General features: G+C 41.3%; 1 protein-coding gene across 1 annotated transcript in view; it reads left to right on the top strand.

Annotated features, from left to right (window-relative positions):
• The first annotated feature begins 504 nt into the window (after window positions 1–504).
• Window positions 505–9,197, top strand: part of CEP350 (centrosomal protein 350) — a 69,890-nt gene continuing 61,197 nt past the window's right edge. The window contains exon 1 of the mRNA XM_017737408.1: window positions 505–1,593. The gene's annotated coding sequence lies outside the window, so the exon portion shown is untranslated. The remainder of the gene's footprint in view (window positions 1,594–9,197) is intronic.

Below are 9,197 nucleotides of genomic sequence, written 5' to 3' on the forward strand. Positions count from 1 at the left end.
CTCACCCGTTAAGTCGCTTTCTTTTTCTAGTTTTAATTTGTTTTCCGCTGCTCGTCGTACCTGGGGGTCGCGGATGAAGGGAGAGGGTTGCGGTGTTGCGTTTCGCTGTTGTCTTTTCGCGTTGTGGGGGAAACCGCCGACCCCGGGTGTTTCTGCGGAGAAACAGAAACAGAGCCCGGGTGGCCCCGCCGCCCTCGGAGCCGCCCCGAGCACCGGGACGGCGCTTTTAAAGTTTAAATGTGCGCTTTGCTCGTGCCCGTGCTGTGCCGGGCGTCCTGCCCCGGCATTGCGGCATCGCTCAGTGTCTGCCCGCTCAAAGTCCTCCTGACATCCCCGGGAACGTCTGCCCCGAGCGTTCTCTGACTTCATCGGTGCCATTCACTGTGCCTGTTTGGAGGCATAAAGGCTTTTCTACGAGTGTGACTGTGTTGGGTTTTTGGTGTTATTTTTTTTCCCTGTGGATGCAGTTTTGTGTGGTATGTTGCCTGCTGTCGGTGTAGTTTTTGTGGAATAGTTAGGGTGGTCAGGCACTGGAGTAGGTTGCCCAGGGAGGTGGTGGAGTCACCGTCCCCGGAGGTGTTGAGGATGTGTCTGAGTCTGGCGCTGAGCGATCTGGTTTAGTGGTGTAAGGGATCCAGTTGGTGAATGATTGGACTTGATGATCTTAAAGGTCTCTTCCAGCCTTGACGGCTTTCTGAGTCTCTGATTGTTTCTGTCTCTGGATATAAGCTCTAGCTCAGCAGCTGTGCATCTCCTGGCGCATTGAGTAAGTTTGCAGGTAGAGGTTTTTCTGTCAAATAGCTTCATTGTGTAGATGAACAATCCAGTTTCTTGAAATGGAAAATTTAACACTTGACTGCTCAGTTTTGGGGGGGTTGCCATCTTAAGCTGCTTCGACTCTTATACTGATTTGAAAACTCTAAGTACGGTGACCAAAAGTGTTTGTGGGACAAACGTGTGGAGCTGTGCGTGATTCACTGCTTAGCATGTAAGTTCTCAGTGTTCTGTCAGGCTGTCTGCATGGTCGGGGTAAGTTTTGCTGTCTCTTTGCTACAGTTCTGGTTGCTGCAACAGTTTCATTAGGTAATGCTTTAGATAATTAAATGCAACTGAGGGTGTGGCCACCTGAACACTGTAAACTGTCGAAAGCTTCGGTTTTTGAGAGTGACGCTACTTTAAACAGAAGGTATCCTGCACCCACTAAACAGAGCAACTTAATTTATGTAGTAATGGCACATTTCTGCAAGGGGCCAGGGTGCCATAGAAATTACGCGCATCCAAAGGAGCGTGGGCAGCAGCTTGAGGGAGGTGATTGTGCCCTTCTGCTCTGCTCTTGTGAGACCTCACCTGGAGTGCTGCTTACAGTTCTGGTGTCCCCAGCACAGAAGGGACGTGGAGCTATTGGAGCAAGCCCAGAGGAGGCCACAAAATCGGTAAGAGAACTGGAGCACCCCTACTGTGAAGACAGGCTGAGAACATTGGGGCTGTTCAGCCCGGAGCATTGAAGATTGCATGGAGACCTCACAGCATGTTCAGTATCTGAAGGGAGCTACAGGGAAACCAGAGAGGGACTCTTCGTCGGGAACTGTAGAGGTAGGACAAGAGGGAATGGCTTCAAGCTGAGAGACTGGGTTTAGATTAGGTGTTGGGAAGAAACTGTTCCCTGTGAGGGTGGTGAGGTCCTGGCACAGGTTGCTCAGAGCAGCTGTGGCTGCCCCATCCCTGGAAGTGTCCAAGGTCAGGTTGGACGGGGCTTGGAGCAACCTGGGATTGTGGAAGGTGTCCCTGCCCATGGCTGGGAGTTGGAACTAAATGATCTTTAAAGTACCTTCCAACCCAAACCGTTCTAGGATTGTATGTTGCTGATTGGCGTGGATCATCTTGTAGGCTGCCTAGGCTGGGTGTGGTGGTGACTGAAAGAAAGTGATTTTACAACTATAAAACGTCTTGTTTGTGTGGATTTGTTAAACTAAGCTTTGGTGCATGGCTCAGGTTTGCCACGGTAACGCTTAATGATAAGCCAGTCCCAATGTGGATCATGTCTTGAAATAACTTTATTGGTAATTTGTGTCACCTCAGCAAAAGCATCTTTTAAATGGATAAAAATCTAGTATTGGAGTTGCTACATCTGTACTGAAGGTTTTGTTGACTTGGATGTAATGAACTTTGTGTCTCCTTTGACCTGTCTGCCAGACATACAGGCATTTTTAGCTTTCTGCTAAAAAAGTTAACTTGTATCAAGCAGACTTGTGGAAAAAGTCATTAATGTGTTTAGTCTCATCGACTTTAGAGTGCTCAGATGAGGCTGCAGTCCTATGAAAGTGTTCCCAGTTAGGCGGGTGTTTGAAATCAGGAGTGTCAGTGCACACAGCACTGAGATTTATTCTCTGTTACCATCTCTGGGAGGTGAGTGAAGCTGCACAATGTAACATGAATGGTGTGATGTGCTGCTCCTGCTGCTGCTTCTTTCCTCCCACTTTGACTGTTCTGCCAGCAGCCTGATAAACTGAAAGAAAAGTCACCGTAAAAGAAAAATTATTAATTTTCTGCCAGGTTAGTGATTTGAATTGGCTTGTGATGCAGTCAGGTGAGCGTTGCATCTATGACAGAGTGACATGATTGCTAGAGAAGGTAGGGAGGAATACATGCATTCCTTCATCACTGTGGAGCTGCTAAGTCTGCTCAACTCTACTTGGAAAATTTACATCAGAGATCCACCTTTTTATCAGTAGAGCAGGACTGTTTAAACTCTGCTACTGATGTACATAAACTAATTCATGCTATTCAAATCAGTAAGTGTTAATATGAGATCAGGTGTACTGATGCAATAGTGATAACAGAAGGACTTTGGTAGTTGAGTGCAGAAAGAAAACTTTCCCAGTGCAGTCAATATATTAGGCATGTGGCTGGAGTAGAACAGGAGTGTAAAATTTATCCATAGATGTAAGTGCTTGGAAGATAGATGTGTATCATTGTGCTAATGATATAATAGGCTTTAATGGACTGCTCCATTGAGAATAAAATTACTTGTATGCCTAAGTCTGAAACCTTTGTCAATATACTAGAGAAAGAATAGAGCAAATAAATGAACTAATCAATTATACCAGGCCAATTGAAACGTAGTGAATGCTAACAGAAATTCTGGCTGTGTTTTAGCTTCCTAAGAACACTTCTCACCGATGGCAGAATTTCTCACTAAGTCAGATCCATGGCAATGCACCAGGTGGAGTTCTCACACTGAAACAGAAAAACTTTTAAAGGGATGGTGTTATTTAAATACGGGAAAATATCTTACTGCTACTTTTAGCTAGATCAAGAAAAAGTCTTTCAGCAGAGTCCTGGTATCTGCCTCTGTAATGCCTGGTCAGAAACAGAGCTGGTGATCACTGTTCAGCTTGTCATGAGGTTTTTGTGTTTGGGGTTTTTTGACATCTTGTGTTGTTATTGAGACACTTCTTAGATGCTCCTTCTGAATGCAATTCTGAGCAGAGGCATCAAAGGTGAGAAAGTGGCATTTGGAACATTTTCCCTGAAGTTTTCACGCACTTTGAAGGAAAATAGTGATCATCCTGCAGTTGACACAGCTGCAGATGAAGTTGCTTCTCTGCCCATATGTCTGTGGTCGTGGTGAGAGATTGAAAGCTGTTGTGTTTCTCAAAACTGACAGGTCTGGTTCTTGTACTTGGCTGAGAGATTTGCCTGTAAGTTCTAGGAAGACTCCCTCACAGTGGAGTGTTCCTTGTGAGATGAGACAGGACTTGAAGAATTTGAGCATATTTTGCTGAATGGATTTATTAGGGGCCACAAGAGTTGAAATCTTCTAATGTGCGGTTTCTGGTAACTGGAGGTGGAACCAGTGAACAAACGCTTGTTTTGACTACTGAGGAAACAAAATGCAGGAGTACTGTATTGGTCCTAGAAACTGGGGTATTTCCTTTTCTATCATAAATGCTAAGATCTTTGAAGTCAAAGGAGATACAGAACTTGTGAATGGATAGGCAAACCCTTGTGTGCATCTCCTTAATAAATGGATGCATTCTCTGTGCCTTCGTACTCTGATTTCTTTGCGAACAATGAATCAAGTTACACTAGCTGTCACAACATTCATTTCAATAGATTTCCTCAGAGTACCTCCTGGCACGTCATGCAGCAGACGAAGACATCAAATGCATTTCACTTTCAGTAAAACTACTAGTCTCTTTTTAGGGCCAGTTTTATCTTTTTTATCACTTCTACATCACTTGTGATGAAGCAGAGACACTTGCAAGTTGCCATGTCTTTTCATGGCAAAAGGATGTGGTAAATGTCCTTTCTCAGCATACAGTTGGAAAGAATCAGATTCAGAAATGTTTCATTTATAGAGAAATCTTCACTATAGTTTGGATGCAAATTTAGTAGCTGACTGATGCCAGTGATTTAATCATGGAACTCATGAAACATATTTGTATTTTCTACTGTTTTTTTTGACATTTGATGGATGTGTGTTTATGTCATTTATCTTCCTGGTTAACAGCTAGAGGTAGTGACACATGCTTTGAAATTCTTAAATGCTCTTCTATCTGCAAGTGTGTGGTGTATCTTGATTGTTCTTTTTTCGTACTGCCTTAGTATCCCTAAATTTTTTTTTGTTATCTAGCTTAAGACAGATCAAATTTTATTTAATTTCTTTTGAAGCTTTTTTTATTATTCTAATTATTTTCCAAAGTAATAATGATTGGAATGTGAGTTCTTCTGGTATATTTACTTCTTGTATTACAAGACAAAATACTGAATATTATCTAAAATTAGATCATTTAGAGCAGCTAATGTTCATGAGCTCCTTGGGCATTGCTGGTGTTCACTTCCTTTGCATTTCATTTGAAGGCTTATTGTATAAATGAGCATTGGAAGGAGGTGGAGGGAGGACCTGCCTCATTCTGCAATGTCAGCTGTAGATTCTGGAGATGTGGAAGTTTTTGGACAAACACGTCATGCATTTGTTTGTTGTGCTGGAATTTGTCCTCAGTCCTGAGGAAGGTCAGTACATTGCCTGCATCTGATGGTGTTGAAAGGCAAAGTTTTCTCAAAATGTGCTCTGGCCAAAAAAAGAGTATGTTACTCTTGTATCAAAAAACATTTTAAAAGCCCATATACATAACCAAAACAAGTCTTAGAACAATGTATTATGGATATTTTTAACTCTCACTTAAACAGGATAATGCAATATGGTAAGAACTCGGGTTCCGGAAAAATGAGTAGATTAACGTTATTTTTATTCCAGACTCAAGCATATCATAATAAATTGTAGTCTGTGGTATTTGAGAAGACATGGAAAGTGTTTCTGGCATCTTTAAGTATAATTTCCATCACTTTCAGTAGACTGGCTCAGCAAAAGAATTTGCTTGACTGGGTCTGACTGTGCCTGTCCACCTGTGTCTGTTACTGCCAGCAATGCAGAGCTTTAGCTGCACAGACAGGAGGATCTTTAGGATTCAAAAGTCATCTTTGTATTTATACATGGAAACTTAAAATGTTTTTGCAAACAGGAAAAACTATCCCGAAAACTGGTTCTTTGTGTCTGTGTCCATTTCCTCCACAGACAAGTCTGCACTGTGTGAGGTGTGGGTGCAGTGGGACACATTGGAGCAGGGTGTATAGACTCCCATGGTGCCCTTGAGCTCCAGTGGTGTCTCCACTGGTAAGAAGAAGGTGAATGGTTTTTGTTTTCCCCAGTCCCACTGTTCTCCTCAAGGCAGAGGCAGAGCAGCTTCACACATTTGCTCCTGGGGAGCAACAGCCAGTACAGGACTGAGACTAACTTGACTGTTCCATCCCTTCTCATTCTGCTTGCATGGAGGTTGTTGCTTATAGTATGACATAGATAAAACTAATAAAGCAAAAGGAACAGGCAAAATTCTTTTAGCCTGTACTAGACCCCCAGTTCACTTTGCTTTACCATATAATCCTATTGACTTTCTGCCTGAATAAGGCAAGAGAGACCCAGACATAAAGAAAGGAAAATATGGCTTCTTTTATTGGCACTGGTGCCTCGTTTTTGCTTAAACTTCATGAAATGTTGTCCTTGTGTGCTGTGTACCCAGTTTGTAGCAAAGTCTGCTATGTGGATAAAACATTTGAGAATATCTCATAGAAGTCAATGTTAACAACTCATTTCATTCCATGCTCTTAGCAAACCTTCATCTTTTCTTTGGTGGTATCCCTTTTGTTTAGTATCCCTTATGTTGTTATAAGAAACAATGTCTTGAGGAGTACTGTTCCCTGTGCATACTGTGGTTTTGTCCATAGCCACTACATGTTAGTGAAAATAGCAGTGGGTAATCTCTTGCTCACATGTCTTCCGTCTTTGAATTGGCACAATTCAGTTTCCTCTCCTGTTTCCTTGTTCCAGTGCCATGACTTCTGAACTTCCTCTTTCCTTTTCTTACCGAGTCTGTGCTTCTAAGAAAAAAATCCTTATCGAGGATACTTGAAAAAACTTCCCAGTTGGCCAATACACAAGTTTCTTTTCTTCCTTTTTGCTGCTCTCTATGCCAGTTCTTCAAAAGTTCATTGCATTTCTCTCACCTTTCTACCTTTCTTATTCTCTTTGTTTTTATATCCTGTTTCTCTCACCATTTTTCTTTTCTTTTTCCCAGTCTTGTTTTTAATCTCTTCATATTTTTGTATATCTTTGCTAAGCATATTCTACTTTCATATCTCCTGCTCTTTTTAAAATGTTGTGCTCTTAACTACGTTCACTTCTTGTTTTGTTGTCTGTTGTACCTTTTGATGCCATCCTCGGTATGTTTAGTATTAAATGTGTTGGTTTCTCATGTTCCTTTTTTATGTGGCAGTGGTCTTCTCTTTGTTTCCATTTCCTCCTTTCCGGTGCTTTCTCATGCATTTTCTGATCTGTCAGTTCTCTTCAGTGTCTTCTTGTAGGAACAGTATTTGTAGAAGATAGTGGTTGTCATGTCCTGTATCCATCCCCCCGCCCAGTTTCTTCCAGGAGTTTGGAGTAAATTGTTTCCTTTCCTGTTTCCTCTTAGGTCCTCATCTGTAGCAGTTCTGCTGTGCCTTTTCTTGTGTACTTTTTTTTTTTTTTGGACATATGAGTAAAGAGTGAGATGGACACTTGGTGTGGGATTGAAATGTCAGAACACAATGGTGTTTGTATCTTAATCACTCACCCAAGGAGAGGCTTGGCAAACCAGCCTTGAATGGACCTGTGTGGGATGTCTGTGTCTCCCAGTGAGCAATCCAATAACCATGCGATTAGTTCTGTTGATTGTGCAGTCTTTCACCTTTTTTTCCAACAATTTTAATGTTCTCAAAGCCTTATCCAGCCTGCAGATAACCTTTTGCCATCAGTGCTATCTCCTCAAAAGTTCTTTGGCGTTTCATCATTTGAGCTCAATCTCTTTGTTTAAGGTCAGTATTAAACAGAGGTGAATCATTTAGTTTAGCAGAACAAGATCTCTTTGAAGTAATCATTTCAGAATGTAGTTTTTATGTATTTTATCTAAAAGTTATTCATGGGACTTAGAGAGAACTTCTGTATTGACGTAAAATGTACTTAACAAATAATTTAAATTTCCTTCATATAATTTTTTGTTTAGTATTATTCTCTGATCAATATTCATTTCAGTGTATTTTAGTGTTTAACTGGCCCACTACCCTGCATGCAGGTCCTGTAAGGAGACATGGTAACTGTGTCTGGATTTACTTCTTTTTTATTCCCCACCTCTTTCTTTACTTTGGGTAACATTAAAGACTCTTTTCTATCTGGTTTAACGTCTTGCAGAGGCAGGGTGTTGAATTGAATACAAGTACTTGGTTTTTTTGTAGAGTGCTGCTTATTCATGTAAGCTGTAGCAATAGAGAGAAGTCATTTTAGTAATATGTAGGAATACAAAGGTTTATGGGAAATCAACATAATTTATTTGTACGTAGGTTTGGAGAAGCTCATAAATTTCTCCCACCCTTCCAAAGGACTGGGAGAGGGGCCCCTAAACCCCAGGCCCTCAGAGGTACGATTGCATCAGGACTGAAAACTACTGCAGTGTTGCCTTCCTGAAACTGTTCAATCAGCAGCAACCTGAGTTAAGCAAAACTGCTCCGTGAATCTCAGGGGCTGCTCTGAAGCCAGTGAGGGTCGAACTTCACTCTTGGAGCTGGCACTGCAGGTGTGCATTAGGATAAATACAGCAAGATGCTTCCTGATTTCTTCCCAGCTTGGAGGAGAGGTTGAGTGGCCTTTTATTGAGGGGCAGTAGAGACTTTTGAAGGAGTTGAGATGGAATTATTGACCACTAATGATCATCAGCACACACCTATGGGAATAACTCTGTTACTCTCACAGATGTGTGCTGATGATCAGTATGTATAGTGTGCACTATATTAAGTCTCCTCTAAAGTGTTTCACTGTCTGAATGAGTTCTGTTAGCCCTGGTAAAGGACTGGCAGTTTTTAGTGTCAGGATGAAAGCTATTAACAAGCTACTTCAGACTTTTTAATCTGGTACTTTTCATATGGAGTCAAGGAATACATAGAGTGTGCTACAGTTTTACATTCAGAGGGCTTCGTGAAATAAACAACATAAAATTAAAAAATATAGATTTGTGTATGTAAAATAAAAAGAACAATTTTAGCCCCTGATTAAGCTTTCTTACCTATACTAATAATTATAAGAATAAATCCCAGGAAATTACATGAAGATGAATACTTAATCCCTTAAAAGATGGTTGCTTGTCCAGAAGTTATCGTACGCTAAATTTACACACTGAGTAGGTTTTGTTATATATGTGTTTGGGCAAGAAACTGATACTGGTATGACACAATATTTTCAGCAGCTCTCAAAATCCGTTCTCTGTGGAAAATTCCCTGATTTTTATTAATATTTGTATTCTCCATTTCTAGCCCAACAGCTCTTTTCTCCAGTGACGGAGAGGAGCAGCGAGATGATTTCTGGGCAGAGCAGTGTTATGATTTACAGCTTGAATGATGTGAGGCACAAAATACTGTTCTGCATGAATGAGCTCTTCAGCACCTGTCCTAGAAGCAGAATTTCTAACTACACTTGGCTTGATGCCCATAACTATTGGGTACTTAAAAACTAACACACTCACCCTTTCTTTCTAGAATTTGTGTGTTATTGTGTACTTCACTAATGTGTGTGTACGGGTGTGTTTCTGTACCTACATATATGAGCTTACATA

The sequence above is a fragment of the Corvus brachyrhynchos genome, unplaced genomic scaffold, assembly GCF_000691975.1.
Source record: "Corvus brachyrhynchos isolate BGI_N302 unplaced genomic scaffold, ASM69197v1 scaffold466, whole genome shotgun sequence".
NCBI classification, from domain to species: domain Eukaryota; kingdom Metazoa; phylum Chordata; class Aves; order Passeriformes; family Corvidae; genus Corvus; species Corvus brachyrhynchos.